This window comes from Alosa alosa, chromosome 3, assembly GCF_017589495.1.
Source record: "Alosa alosa isolate M-15738 ecotype Scorff River chromosome 3, AALO_Geno_1.1, whole genome shotgun sequence".
NCBI classification, from domain to species: Eukaryota; Metazoa; Chordata; class Actinopteri; order Clupeiformes; family Clupeidae; genus Alosa; species Alosa alosa.
This window is the reverse complement of record NC_063191.1, coordinates 22,244,243-22,254,945: the sequence shown is the minus strand read 5'-3', so window position 1 is coordinate 22,254,945 and position 10,703 is coordinate 22,244,243. Positions and strand designations below refer to the sequence as shown.

The 10,703-nt window shown below is 46.8% G+C and overlaps 1 protein-coding gene across 21 annotated transcripts in view; it reads right to left on the bottom strand.

The window, feature by feature from the left end:
• map2 (microtubule-associated protein 2) overlaps positions 1–9,303 on the bottom strand; it is an 87,739-nt gene extending 78,436 nt beyond the window's left edge. For all 21 annotated transcript variants that reach the window (XM_048238260.1, XM_048238266.1, XM_048238250.1 and 18 more), the window contains exon 1: positions 9,266–9,303. The gene's annotated coding sequence lies outside the window, so the exon portion shown is untranslated. The remainder of the gene's footprint in view (positions 1–9,265) is intronic.
• Positions 9,304–10,703: the final 1,400 nt, after the last annotated feature.

The following is a 10,703-nucleotide window of genomic DNA, read 5'->3' as shown; positions in this document are numbered from 1 at the left end:
TGCATCACTCAGTCTGTCCCATCATTAGTCCACACACACACACACACACACAACAAGATTAAGATGCCGCGGATGCAGGAGGCTCCTCTGCCTCTCCCTCTTCGCCTCCCTCCATGTTGGGGTGTGATGACTCAGCCAGACGTCCAGTCTTCTTCCTGCCTGGCCCTTGGGGCCCGGTGGCTCCTGCCCTGGTCCAGGTGGGATCCCACCACACAGCAGGAGGCCTGGAGGCCGGCCAGCACCTCACATCCGAGCCCAGACCGCCGCCACACACAGCCCCGCAGTCCAGTTCAGTCCAGCACAGCACAGCAGAGCACAGCACAGCTCCCTCTGAGGAGAGCACTGCAGCAAGACTACAGCCCTGGGCAAGGGTTACTGATGCTCCGATGATAGATTAACAAAGAGTTTGGTTCCAAAATGCTTTGTCTAATATTTATATATTTTTGAAAACAATAAGTCATGTTATTTAATTGTGTATTTCAGGTAATATCAGTGAAATTAGTTGTGTTGTTTGGATTGAGTAAGGCTAAACCAATAAAAATAACTCAATTACAGTTCCACTAAAATTACTTGGAAACAAAATGTTTGATGAAAATTCATTAAAATGGAGGATATAGCATTTTGGAGCCGGTTTTATATTTTTAACGCATGTTGATATTATTACTATTGTTTCAGACTAAATATGAGATCCCTTGTACAGAAAACAAAAAACAACAAACTAAATCGAAAACAAAATGCTGTTCACGACTGGACTCCACATAATAATGGACAAAAGTATTAAACGTGTAATTATATGATGTACTATGGACACACACATTGTGCTTCATGAGACATGTACGCTGAACAAAAAGGAACGAGAGATCCTCTAGCAATACACATGAAAACAAAACCCAGTCACGATATGTGGAGAGCCACACGCCCCCATCCACAACCATCTCCAGGGTCTAGCTGGCTGGCTTGGTAACGACACACACACACACACACACACACACACACACACACACACACACACACACACACAAACACACACAGGCTCGGAGCTGCAACAGCAGCCACAGCCCACACACTGCAGCCCACGCAAAAGCACACGCACGCACACACGCACACACACACACACACACACACACACACACACACACACACACACACACACACACACACACACACATTCACGCATACACACACACACGGACGGCCCCCTCTCCGGCACATCCATGAAGCCACCCACCCACCCACTCCTCTCAGTCCCTCCTGGCGGCCACTCTGCTCAGGATCAAGGTGTGCTGAAGAACAGTGGAAGGGGCTCTAATGGCTGTATGAGTCATTCCTCCACCAGATCCACCCACAGGCCTCATCCCACACAGAGCCACAGGCACACACACACACACACACTGTAGACATACACCCGTGTAGGAGAATACATCCACACACAGATCCTTACTTATCATATCATATATCTAGAAAAAAACTAATGTATTCACATACATTCAGAACTCTAGCACACACACACATAGACAAACACACCACACTAAGTCTATAAGCACATTATAAGATTTGTAAGTTTGTTCTGTAGGCAATTTCTACAGCCTCCCAGAACTCTGCATGTAATGCAATCATACCACCCTCACACATGTCACTGTCATGGACTCCAGCTTTGTCTGACGAGTAATGGCACAGTCTGATACCTTTGCAGTTGGACTAGCTCTCTGAAATGTGGTCCTTTATGCAAGCTGATCGACTTTTTCATTTCCAACTGTCCCTGCCTAATTTTGAATTCCATCAAGTACACAAATGGCCTGAATTTTTTTTCCTCCACATTCTTGGCTCACAATAGAGAACAATGAGAATGAATAAGAGCAGCTGCCATAATCATGTGGGAGTGAAGGTGGAGGCAGAGAGGAGAGGGAGGAGAATGGAGAGAGGGACACTGTGGCCAGGACTAAATTGTTCAAGGGTGAGGCGGTACGATCCGGTGTTTTAAGGAGCGTTACTTTCGGGAAGTCGGCAAATCGTTGGCAGCGAGTGCGTGACACAAGCTGCCAATCTGCCGGAGCAGACAGGCGGCACCTCAGAGCCCCCTACAGTGAGGAGGCAGGTGTACCGACGTCTGCCGGCTCGTCTGGGCTCACGCAAACACGCAAAAGGCTCATTCACTGCTGACTGGGGTGTTGATGGCATTCCTGTACTGTGTGAGAAAGCATTTGACACTTTCCTCTAGTGACACTAGACCTGGAGGAATGAGTTACAGCATCTCTAAAGAAAGCCTGCATTCAGCGTTGCAGGTACGGTACACATTTGTGTAAATTACTGTAGTTAGAAAATGGTCACACACCTACGACACACACAGTTCTGGCATCTTACTAAAGGATACTGTAGGTCTACTGTAAGGGCAGAAAAATGACCCATGGAAAGGCTTTTCCTGTGACCTGGGCTCAGGGCTTTGGGTCATGTGCTGGGTCACCCAGGAGGAAGAAGAGCCGCAGAAGACAAGTGTGATAAGGGCCAGTGGGCCAGCCTCAGCGCCCACTCAGCGTCCCCATGTTACTTCCACATGGGCTGAGCTCTGAAGAGGCGCTTTTGTGTGCTCCACATTGCCTCCACAATCGCCACGCAACCGTTTCCATGGCAGGGGTTGCCTTGGTGAGCGGAAGCATTAGTATGTGTGAACACACACATGCGCATGTACTGTGCACCACTGATATTCCTGCTCTGACCTCTATCGGCTCCAATCAAACGGATAAAGGAGATAACATGACGCACTGTCATGTGCCATCCAAGTAGCCTCTCCAAACCCCACGCTGGCAACAACAACACCGAGTGGGTGGCTAATATGCTGTATCTAAACTGCAGAAAAAAACATTTCATTTGTCTTTTTCATCAGAGATTCAGGATGAACTATATTCATTGTAAGGCACAAAGCATAGGCCTACAGATTAAGTTACAATGGGCTGTAGGAGTAACCAGGAATGACAACGGTTAAATTAAATTCATCATGCAATTAGGCCAAAACTAGCTCTAAGGGGAACAACAGCTCTCTTTTCAATTGACTAAATGCTGCAGTTCTTTTTTATCAGCCTCCAGAACACATCAAAATGTATTCAATTCTGTGGAACAGTCATCTCGAAATGGGAATTGAAAGCCCACGCGAGCTACAGAATAGTACAGAATTTCAGCACTAAAAGCTCCGTACCGAGATATGGTGATAAGTCCAGAATATTCTTTAAGAGTTGCTAAGGGCCTTTAATATGGGCCATACTAGCCACTCTGTCATGTCAGCATGGAGCTGTGCCTTACAAGCTTCAGGATGTCATAAACGTCTCCATGCTCCCGCTCCAGTAGGAAGGGAGGCAGTGGGAGCAGCCCAGTCAACAGGGCCTCATTACGGGAGCTGTTTTCTCTTTCAGGGCCCCTACTCTCTCTCCCTCTCTCTCTCTCTCCTTCACATCATGTCATACAGTTTATTCTGAAAGTGATGTTTTAAGAAGACTGACCGAGAACAGCACAACGCCACTTTCCCAAAATAAGGGCTGGAATGGAGCCCAGCGCTTTGCAAACACACACCCACACACACACCCACACCCACACCCACACACACACACACACACACACACACACACACACACGTCATACGTCAGACTTTTGCTGAAGGAAGAGTATCATTCAGCCTGTTGATACATTGAGAGAGGCTGCTGCTTGGAGAAGGCAGGGGGAGGAGTCTGGATTAGGGACACGTCACAGTGACAGGTTATATAAACCTGCTGCCGCACACATGGAACCTGCTGTCATGAATTCACACGGTAGACACACGCAGGCACCCTGTACCTCCACTAAACTGCAGTGGGCCTGTTCTCACAAAACTTGACCCGCATGCACACACATGAAAACACACATGAACACAGACAATGGCCAACACACCTTAAGAGATGGATGGTTAGTTCACATACACAAATACACATACATATACAGTCACTGTCAAATACACACCACACACACACACACACACACACACACTGTCTCTGTTCATTAGTGTGTCTGCAGCACTGACTTAAGCACAGCTAATACCTATCAGTTTAGCACAGGATGACACGTCACATGGTCCAGCAGAGGATGTGCTGGGGATTGATAGATTAAACAGTAGCCCAGACATACACACACACAGGTGGCCTCCCAAGCCAGGGGGGCCCATATGATATGCCTATGACTCACAGGCTCAGGCCTTCAGTCCACATGTTCACTATTGCCACATTTACACACAATCTGGCCAATATGGACTGGAGAATGTTCCAGTGTCATTCAACAGTGTGCGCAATCAAGAGTGGGGAATGCCTATTGATATTGCACTTCATCAATGGACTGTCCATTGCACACCGTCAATGGACAGCCCCCACAAATCGTGAGTGAGAGGGGTCCTGATAAACCATGGCCGGACAATGATTACTCCCACATTGATTAGCTGACATGGCAATGGATCTAGCACACGGGCCCGTCCAGAGACACGGCACTCATTCACATAAGGGGCAGCCGTGGGCCACTGGTTAGCCCTCTGGACTTGTAACCGGAGGGTTGCCGGTTCGGCCCGCGACCAGTGGGCCACGGCTGAAGTGCCCTTGAGCAAGGCACCTAACCCCTCACTGCTCCCCGAGCGCCGCCGTTGAAGCAGGCAGCTCACTGCGCCGGGATTAGTGTGTGCTTCACCTCACTGTGTGCTGTTTGTGTTTCACTAATTCACCGATTGGGTTAAATGCAGAGACCAAATTTCCCTCACGGGATCAAAAAAGTATATATACTTATACTTATATTTCACAGCTGTCTCGGAGATTCAGATTTAGACTCCAATGATAACGATGGAGCCAAAGAGATCAACACTTGAAGCTCATTTGCTGGGGGAAAGCAGCAAAAGCTGCACTGCAACACAGTGCATCCTGTGCAAAGCAACACAAAGCAGTCTGAGGGAATGGTTGCGTGGTCAGGCTTTCTCTGATCCCTCAGGGCCAGGGCTACCATGTAACCGTCACTCAGCCTTCAGATTACGTATGATTTGTGTGACTGTGGAAAACTGTGGGCCTGAGCAAATCCCAGCAGACGGATTCTATGTCCAATCTATTTTCATAATCATACCGTTTGAAGCGCATGGACAAGAATAGCTGAGTGCGGTCGCAGACGCCAAGTCATCTAGGGATTGGGTGGTTTAACTTTTGCTCAAAAGCCCTATAAATTTGATGTCCTACAGGGGTGGGGCAAAGAGAGAAAGAGGCTAGTTATACTACCTCACTCTATCACTCACTGTGCAAACACATAACATTACCATATATTACAAGGTGGAAAAATCACAGACACTTACACACAAACAAAAACATATACATGCACATACACACACATACATATTATGAAACTCTGCAGCCCTCAAAACACACAGACACACACCATTCAATCACTTTTGATTTATTTATTTATTTATTTACTTACTTACTTATTTATTTATGCTGAACGAGGGTACAGTAAAGGCATGTCATTTGGAATATGTCTGCTATTGGTTTCACAATCATTTATTACACCTAGTTGTTGTATATTCATATATGCTGGCCATTTCCTTGGCACCGTTAGCCTAGCATAATTCACTGGAAGTGGGTTATTCCAGTTAGCCTACAGCTAGCCTATAGCTAAAAGGGAGCTATATGCTAAGTGCAACTATCGTCTTATTCATGGGCATCTGATAAAGTGAAACTACTGATGCAATCTAGGCAAGCTCTTGAGTGAGCTTCCAAGGCTTTCCTCAATTGGTCACACGGGAGCACTTGGCAGGACTGTAATGAAAGCTTTCCAGTGTGCACTGGCCTACTCAGAGCTGGGCAATGACCTGGATACTGGTCAATACTTTAGATGGCCACTCCATCAAAGGGCCACAGTGATACATGGGACTGTTACAGAGGACGGTCTAGAGCCTCCTCTCTTTCCCCAGTGAGGGAGGGTGGAAGGTAGAGACTGGGGTAAGGGGGAGTGTGGATGGCAGTGATGGGGTAAGCTGAGTCTAATCAGGGTGGACTTAACATCTGCACGCAACAGCATGGACACACCTATACACATTCATACGGATGCTTTCTTTCTCTCTCTCTCTCTCTCACTCACACACACACACACACACACACACACACACACACAACACACACACACACACACATAAATCCAATAAACACAAAAGCCTGCTTGAGCCTGCCTGCATGAGACTCGCAACACAAATGCTGGCTTGTGAAAAAGTTATGTTACTGTTAACACTGTACTGCACTGGCACCAGACTCCATCCAGCAGAGAGGCCGGTTCGCTGGAGCAGGAAGTTCCATGTTTTCAGCCGTGCGCGGAGAACAGTGAGGTCATTGTGCTCACGGACCTCTTCGTCCCCTTCTGCGTTATGGCTCCTCCTCCCATATTAGAAGTCCCCGTTTGGAGCCCCCCAAAAAAACACACATAAACACACAGGCCTGCTGCAACCTCCCCGGTAGCCTCTCTCACGATCCGCACTGAGTCCCGTTGCCTCCTCAGGCTCAGTCGGAGGCACAGACCCTTCTAATTAAAATGCATTCACATGGAACCCAAAGCCCTGCAGAGAGAGTACACCCCACCCACGGCACCCACATCTATACCTAGTGGATACGCAGCACTTTATTCCACAGAGATCATGTCACTCGGTTGGGTGTTAAGTGCCTCCTCAGCAAAGCTCCGTCCCCAGGGATACAGAAGCCCTGCTCCATTTCCCATCTCCAGCTCCAGCTCCGCTCCTTCACGTCCAGACACTGACAGAGGTGGAGCTCAGACTGATCGTCTCTGCCCAGATCCAGGTCACGTCACTGTGATTAGAGGAACCTCAGCCTGAGCCTCAGCTAAACATGACGCCATGCGACCACACTGCCCGCCTACGCTGGGTCAGACGCCGCCACTTAAACACCATTCTGCGTGGGTAGACTTCAAAGACTTTGCCGGTGCTCAGGCATGCATCATTACCGTGAAAAAATCAACACGTATTTATCCATCAAACGGCTCTGCAAAACAACAATACATCATGTGTGAGCGGTTGTTTAAGCGGTGCGTGGGCGTGGCTCTGTGACTGACAGTTTGATTGTGTCCCTGGACGCTGCAGGACAGAGTTCCACGTGAAGGGTCTGCATTATTCAGGGCCAGCAGATGGGCGTGCGGGCATGCAGACACCAGCAGCTGATGTATGCAGATACCAGAGGCTAGCAGATCCCTATCTGCCGCCCAGCCTCAAAGAGAGCGGCATGCCCCATCCAGCCTCGCCCTGTCAAGTCCAGACTCCTGCCCAGCCTTATGACACGCCTGTCGGGCCGGGAGGTGGGCCCAGGCGGCCCCATCGAACCGGCTCGGTCACATACCCATGGCTCACTCCCCCTTTCATTAGGCATGCATTAGTCTCATACCTGAGCCAGGCCTTGTTTACAATGAATGAAAATCAATAGCTGTTTAGTATGACAGCATGCAAATCTGTGATTAGGCTCAGGCGTGTGCTGTGCTGGCTTGATCCCTTGTTTAGCATTGGGAGCGTTCATCCCCTAAGCTTTTATGGATATTGTGCTGTGCCTCTACCTGTCTGCTTCCAGCAGGAACAGCACTAAAATGGAGAATGACCTTGGCATACAGATGAGCACTGGGCACTCGGCACTGAAACTCTCTGTGTTCTCTGCTGTAGCTTTATGCAATAACCACTTCACTGTGGACCAGACACCCACGGAGGGGCCGGAGCCACTGGCACAGTGCTGCAGTTTTCAGGACTCAAGAATAAAATGGCGAACAGTGAGATATGAATGTGCCCATTACCATGAAAGAGGGTGATTAGGATATGCTTGTGAGGAAGTCATGTCTGTTCACAGAAAAATGACTGCTAAATGCCAGCAAATTATTCTAAATATAACATTCTCTAGGACATCCTCTCTGTGTGTGTGTGTGTGTGTGTGTGTGTGTGTGTGTTTGTGTGTGTGTGTGTGTGTGTGCCTTAGTGGTGCATCCTGTCAACACTCTATGTGTTCTCTTATTCTGATAATGTATCAACACAACAAACATTCCTGAGACACGTCTGACAACAGTTTGACAGTAAAGCAAACGCCTGATTTGATAAGGTCCTGGTTAGGTTGTGTAGCCTAGCCTAGTTTATTCCCTGCATCTCAAAATCTGTGCCGATGTCACTTTTCTTTTCTCCTGTGCTGCTGTCAGCGACTTCATGAATAACCCTTGAGCCATGCCTGTCTGGCTGAAATGAATGACTGGGTTAGGTCCGAAGGGAGAATCTACAGTATAATGAGGTGAGGTTTTCACTAACACTACGCAGGTCTTAGAGCAGACAAACTATCTTTTACAGCAATGCTGGACACAACAGAGCATTACACATTGGATAGTCTTGGCAGAATTCTTCAAGTTACAGTGATGTAACAGCCTTGATAGAGTTTATTATTTTACATTCCTTTCTGTTTCTATTTGCACTGCAGCACAGACGATATCCTGAAATTACCAAATGCCAAAGCCTACGATATCCAAAAGGGAAATCAGATTAAACAACTTTAGTTCACACTGTTGATGTATTTTACTTTTGAAAAACGCTAAGCCTATTTTCAACACAAAGGATGTTAGCCAGGGAGCTGAGGTAGCCTATTTCAGCACCATGTCCGCTGGACCTGAAAACGCAGCGTCCCCCTTCTGTAGCCACGCCGCAGTCTGGGTTAGAACCTGCTCTCTCCCATTCTCATCAAGTCCATCAAGTAAGCTAACTGACAGTAGCTTAGGCTGTTTTAATTTCGTCAGCTATACAGATATGTTTCTTTCGAAATATGTACACTTACATGGGATCTTACTCATTTTTCAAATGCAAATCGCGATTAACTGCGTTATCGAAGTATGATAGGCTCCCGCATTATTTTCTGTGGAGGACATTTCACCGAAATATGTTTTTACGTAGCTGAAAAACACACAACCTAAATGTAAAGTCACTAAATCAAGAAAGTTTGTTCGGTTCATGAAGACATTATGCTATTCATCCACGCCGCTAAGCACTGTCAATATGCACATGCAACAGAACAATGCGTCCTTTCTTTCAAACTCAACAACGGATTAGCTATTCTATTAATTTACAAATGGCACAAAACATGTCTTCACGTGGAATTAATCATTTTTAAAAATATATTAATATTTAAAAAAAAAAAACAATTGAGTATTTTCCCCTTACATCATGGCTTTCCACCAAATAAATAAATATATCGCTTACCTGTGCGGCGCAACCAGTCTACTGCAGACTACCTCACAGAGCGCAGTGACTAACCGAGGAGTCCCAGGCTGTTTTAGCCACGCCCCCGACTTCCAAATACCGTAAATAACTCTGTGGAAGTGCGCACATCGCAGAAAGAAAGAAAAGAAACTCCGCTAAAATATCATACAAGCTCTGTCACAAGATAGGCCTAATGCAGGCTAGGCTATGCACCTAGGTTACTAGGTGAAAGTGATAGTATTTACTTTTCTGTATATATTTCCAATCTCCCATTTGGAGAAGTGTTCTTATCAATACAGCTGCAGGCACCCCTCTCTGAATGTCATAATTGTGAGGAATTTTCCTCCTCTTCCAGTGTGTGTGTGCGTGTGTGCATTTGAACATGAATGTTGAAGCCAGCAGGCACAGCACAGCTGGCAGTGGCAGCTCCAGACACCAGACACAACATTGGGAAGAGGAAACAGAGAGAGCCTCCAAGCACTATCATCAGCAGCATTCACAAGTACCTCATTAGTGGCTGCAACACACACGGCATAACTCACACTCCGCCATGCCTGTGAGAGCCACAAACACACTTGGTTGGCTGGTAAGACATCTGATCCAGACACATTCACTGCCAGTCCCTACAAGGTCCAGAATGCAGCTCAAGTTGCTGTCAGATTCATCCCTCGTCTTATGCTGATCATTGACAGCTGTGCTGAACTCTGCCCTCTCTGCTGAGGGACGTCATGGATGACCTCCAGGTAGCACTGTCATCATACATCCACCTTTCCATATGCAATTCAGCAAAGTATGACCGGGAATGAGAGAGAGAGAGAGAGAGAGAGAGAGATATTTGATGGAATAATGTGCAGAATCTGCAGTGTGCTAGGCAACAATATATGCCCCTCTTTGCAGCCCAGCTCATACAGTACATGGCTCCCTTTTGCTGTTGAAGATGGAGTGAGGTGTGTATGGGGAGGCAGGAATTAAAAATGAGTAGCATCAGCACCTCCCAGGGGATAAGGACAACATGAAAGTACAGACCTCAGAGAGGAAGGTGTGGAGTGTATGGGTGATCCCATTGAAATGTCAGCCGTGAAGGTAAATAAATTGCACTTTTTACTAAAAGATTCTAAGTGCAAGTCAATAGAAAATTATTTTTCATGAAAAAATCACTAAACCATTCCGTTATGTCAGCTGGATGGCAGTAGCGCACACGGCAGAGGGTGTAGTGCAATTCATCTTTCTGTGGCACACAGCAACAGCACACAATTCATTATTTACCATCTGGACACAGGGTGGACAGTTTCCTTCGTCTGTTGTAAGACCTAATAATGATGTTTATTGTTTGTTATTTATTTTCGTCACCTTGACCATGTTCATTTAAACTGTAGCATTCCAATACCTTAACATGGCACACATCTAAATGTATTCTAAATAAAATAACTAAAGCTCT